We start from the raw sequence: 5,793 nt of genomic DNA on the forward strand, positions 1-5,793 counted from the left end.
TATGTTCACAAAAGTTAAATGTGTATTATATGTATTTATAATTTAAACAGCCTTGTGAATGAAAAAATGATTAACACTACAAAGATAAGCTTCCATAAAACTCATGTTATATATGGTAGCTAATCACTCCCACGACACTAAGATAATTTTTTATAAAACTACAATTATGTTTGGTAATTAATCACTCCCACCCACTATTGAGTTGTTTTTACAGTTATTGAGATACCTCAATTATCTTTTTTTCAATATAAAGGATATATATCTTACAGTGCAGAAGTATATCACATATCTCAGTTTAATGAAATGTGAAGAGTATTTATTAAGGTTTGAATTAATTCAAACTATCTGTATAATTATATTGCTTCATTTTAGTCAAACCTCCAACCCTTCTAAATAGCATAGAATTTTGCTTGTTAATTTTACACGCAGTGGTGTTTATTCAGATCTAAAATAATGGTGAGATCAAAGGAGGATATTCTTAGGAGAGAAACACAAAAGATGCAATATTTATGTGCATCGGATCATGTAACACAAGATGTATCAAAATGAACTCCAGGTAATGGAAACAAGAAGTTTTGTCTTTGTTGCTGTTTTCCAGTTTCTTTTCCTTTCTTCTTGTTTGGTTAGCTCTCTTTGGGGTAGTGGTGGTGGTAGTGTTGGTGGTGGACAGAATGGATGGGACCCAGGGTGAACAAATGCAGCAGTGATACTCACTTAGACAGTATGTTGAAAATGAGCTATACAACTTGAATGAGGGCACACTCAGGAAAATCTGGGAAAGAGTGAGGGAAAGGGTGACATTGTTCAAAAAGTAATGTAAGCCGGGTGCCCAAGGCTCATGCATGTAATCCTGGCTACTCAGGAGGTTGAGATCTGAGGATCGCAGGTCAAAGCCAGCCTGCACAGGAAAGTCCACGAAACTCTTATCTCCAATAAGCGCTGCTGCTCAAGTGGTAGAGCTCTAGCCCTAAGCTGAAGAGCTGGGGACAGCATTCAGGCCCAGAGTTCAAGCCCCATAAGAAATGTACTCTTTATCTAACTCATGTAACTGTAACCCCTCTCTAACCCCATCACCTAACAATAAAAAATGCAAGAAAAAATAATGGTGAGAAAAGAATCTAGTTCCTACCTCAACTCAGAGCAGAAGTGAAATGATATTAGGTAAAGTCTCTAAGTAGACTCTTCTGCTTCCAATAAAGATACTAAATCTACTCATAGTACATTTAGTTACTAAGCTAAACAGTTTCTTTCAACGGGGATTAAAATGCAGAAATGTTTTCACAATTTAGCAATAGCAATCTTAAAGTTACTCAATATTTATTTGGTAACAATGACTACATATATAATATTTATCAATATTATTTAAGAATATTTGGAGGACATGTAGACCATCCTTGTTTTAATGAAAGTGTGTAAAAGTAACTCACTATGCAATTCAGATCATTAATACTTATTATTATGCCCTTATTATCTCCTCCTTTCTGAAAGTAGTAACTTATAAGTTGTTATTTTATTGCTTATGAACAAGGTGGGATGACCATCAGAATAGTGGCTAATGTAAATTATATCAATATTTATGACATTTTTACTAGTTCTCTCTCTATATATAAATATTTCTACTTGACTACTGTCATATCTTTTATTCTTTTACTTATGGAGTGGTACTATTTTATATATCCTACTTCTCCACCTGAAGGCATTTTAGGAACAGAACAGTGTTTTAAAATAAGGCATGTATGCTTACATATGCCATTATAAAAGGAAGATTATCATTGGTTTAAAAATAAAACAAATAATGAATTGTAGTTGGAAGTTGTAATCTTGGGAGGTTATCCGTGTGTGTGTGTGTGTGTGTGTGTGTGTGTGTGTAAATGTTTAAAACAGCATATATTCTACTCTCTGTATATTTTATTTATTTTCTGAAGATGTTGGTCTAAAGTATTTGCAGCAATTTAGAGATTTTTTAAGACACTGGTAGATGTATTAGTTTTCTAGGGCTACTTAGAAAAACTTACACAACTTGATGGCTGAAAACAACACAAATATATATTCTTACAGTTTAAGAGGCCAGAAATTTAAAATCAAGATTTAGTGCCTTGGAAGACTCCAAGGGAGAAGCTGTTTCATGATAACTTTTAGCTTCTATGGATCCTAACAATTCTTGACATCCATGATTTTATGAATGCCTGATTCTATCTTATCTATCTTCTTCTTCTTCTTCAGATTATCTTTTACATCTTTGCATTTCAAATTTTCATCTTAAAAAAATTACTGTAAAGGTGATGGACAGATGAGTTACAGTTACATGATTCAGGTAATGAGTATATTTCCTTTAGAACAGTAGCCCCCCCTCCCTCATTGTCTCCCAGTTTATCCCCCTCTCAACTTCCCTCCAATGTAGTATTAACATACTACTCATTTGATTGATGATTCTTCTTACATTCAGGATGATTTTCTTTCAAGCTCTTTAGCTTTCATACACAAAGATCTCATTAAGAAAAGAGGTTATGATCTATTTTGCATGTATATATGTATATAGGGAAGATACCTGAGTTCTAAAAATTGAAATAATTAGTACTTCTATTTTTCAATATGATAAAAGGGTAAAATGGAAAAATGTCTTTTATATTGAGAGATGTTTACTTTATTTTTTAAACATGTCCAATTTAAAGAATACCAAATAAAAACTAATGTCTACATACACTCACACACCAGTGAGGAAACTGGTTGGTATTGTGCATGGGGGAAAATAATCAATGGGCTGAGCCTTTTGACTCTTCTTATTGGGTGGGTTCTTTCTTTTTCTAGATATTATACCTTTTGCCTTTTGGAACTCTATTCACATGTACAGTTTTCATTTAGTGCATCCTTGTTCTCTATAAGTCAAATGAAATTTCACACTGAAAGCACCAGTACCATCTTCTACCTCTTTTGAAAATTCATTTTATTTTATATTTCAACATACATACAACTTTATTATATCTGTATCCATAAGGCTTTGTTTAGTTCACTGCTATGCACTCTGATGCCCAGGACTATACCTTGAATGAGTTCAGTAAAATATATAAAATATTCCAGTCAGCTAATGAATAATATGATTGGAAAAAATGTGTGAACTTTAGGAGTTCCATTGACCCAGTCTTATCCCTAATTTAATAGATTTAAATATATTAAATCTTACACAAAAGCTGATGCTGCCACACTATTTGACCTAGTATGAACAATTCATATTGTCTTTAACTGAAACTATAGATAATATGAAAAGGCTTCATAAGGACAAAGTTTTAATGTGGAACTTAGATACAATGAGCAGGTTTTTTTTGTTGTTGTTGTTAGTTGTAGGGTTTGGCCTGGGTGTTGTCCCTGAGCTTTTTCACTCAAGGCTAGTGCTCTACTACTTTGAGCCACATTGGCACTTCTGGTTTTCTGTTGGTTAATTAGAGATAAGAGTCTCATGGATTTTCCTGACTGGACTGTCTCTGAACTGTGATCCTCATATCTCAGCCTTCTGAGTAGCTAGAATTACAGGCATGAGCCACCAGTGCCTGGTGTACAATGAGTAGTTTTAAGTACACTACACATGAAAAATATGGAATAAAAATGAACAGAATATATTTCTCAGTCAAATATAATTTGTTGAAAAGATTATCCATTGACTTGAGTTACCTATGTTTTACTTTGATATATTTGAGCAGATAACCAAAACTTGACAACTTTTGTAGGAAATGAGGAATGTGTATGTTTGTAATAACATTTGTACTTCTCAGACTCAGCATCAGGTTAAGGATATTTTTCTATTTGAATTGTTAGTAGATGAAGAGTATGCTCATAGTAGAATGGCTCAGTGTGATTTGGAGGAAAATAAGAAAACAAGAGTTTACATTGCTATTTTCATTGGTATTATCAAAGGGATTTTATTTTGAATGCATTTTTAGTTATTCAATGGCAGTTGCTAAACCAAGGTCTATTTTTTCCTCTGAAAACACTGTAATTCATTTTATAGCCTTTTAAACTAAAGCATACCTTTCTAAAATGGTATTGTGTTGGGTAGATTTCCCTTTGAGAGATCCACAATTTATTAAAGTCAGAGATGAATGGAATTTCCTTCCCTAAACAGGGTTACAGAATACATTTTCTGCCATCCTGCAAAAATGTCCTTATACAAATTAGGTAGTGTTCTTTTATATACTCTGGGATTTCAAGTATATTCACATGCCTTAATGGCATAAAGAGAGTTCCAGAAAGTAAATGGTTGGCTTGCAAAATGTACTTCAGATACAACATCAAGGTCAGACATATATGTTCCATTCATGAGACAAGTGTCCTTTACAAATGTCTTAAAATCATGTTATCTTGGAAAGACAAATCCTCCTTCCAAATGACAGTCGCTCCTCCACCTGCAATGCTGACATATCTGGAGGCTGCTATCCGGAGGATTATGGTTCAATGCCATTTAGCCAGATAAATCCACAAGACTCCATCTCCAAAATAACAAGCCTTACAAGGAAACAGGGCATGAGCTTGAGTAAATGTGAGTCTGAGTTCAGGTCCTGATAATAACAAAGGACAAAGATACCTATAGCTTGCTGTCAGAAGTGATACCTGTGTTCCTTCCAGGTTTCATTTCGCACAAACTCCATTTGTGTTTGATTATAACCTGATTCATACAGAAAAATATATGCCGAAGGACTGTAAGAAAGTCTGTTTATGTTAATATAGACATGTCTTACAATGTTTTTGCTTTGTACTTATTAATTTATTAATTATTTTAGTACATTTACTTTCTCAAATTTGGAAGCAGTTTGCCCAAACCTACTGAGTCATTTTGAGCACACTTTCAATCTTTGAAATGTCAATTATTGTCTAATAGCTATTTGTACAATTATTCATTAGGATCAATTTACAAATTCATAGCAAATAATCACTTATAGAGCCTTGTTGATAAATGCAATTTTGTGAAAATGGGACCTGCTTTGGATTTCTATTCAAAAATCATATTAGCTAACACTTAACATTCCAAACTTTATATATATATATATGTATATATATATATATATATATGAACACTCACTGAAATAAATAACATCCAAATGTAATAACTAAGAAGAATTTGTTTGAAACAACTGCTATTTGATAATGAAGATTTTATAACTAATGTTTGATAGCTGTTTCCCCATTACAGTAAATTCAAATCTATATTTCCTCTTCAGGGACATACTAATTAAGTCTCAGCTTCATTATGTGTCTATATCTACGTCCACATCCACATATACATATATGTATGTATATATGTATACATATGTATTTATATCTATATAATATATAATGATTATAGTATATATTATATAGATATAAATACATATGTGTATATATGTATATATAGATGTAGATCTATAGTCTATTTGGATGCACAGACTATGGAAAAGTTATTGAGTAAGAAGAGAAGTATATGTAGATTAGTTTTATAAATGCAAAATATGACCAATCATGAGATGAGGTGGTATATATATATATATATACATATATATATATATAAATATGTGTCAAGGAATATATTTAATATATTCCCTAGACATTATATAGAATGTGTTATATAGATGTATATGCATATGTCTAAAGTCAGGGACTTAAGATTTTGTTTGGTTTTCTTTTCTTTTCTTTTCTTTTTTTTTAAATTTATTTATTTATTTTTTATTTGTGAACATACTGTACAGATGGGTTACAATTACATGGGCAGGATAATGCATACATTTATTACCAAGCATTGCAGCCTCCTCCTTTGGTTTACCCATC

The sequence above is a fragment of the Dipodomys ordii genome, unplaced genomic scaffold (genome assembly GCF_000151885.1).
Source record: "Dipodomys ordii isolate 6190 unplaced genomic scaffold, Dord_2.0 Scaffold53, whole genome shotgun sequence".
Taxonomy (NCBI): Eukaryota; Metazoa; Chordata; class Mammalia; order Rodentia; family Heteromyidae; genus Dipodomys; species Dipodomys ordii.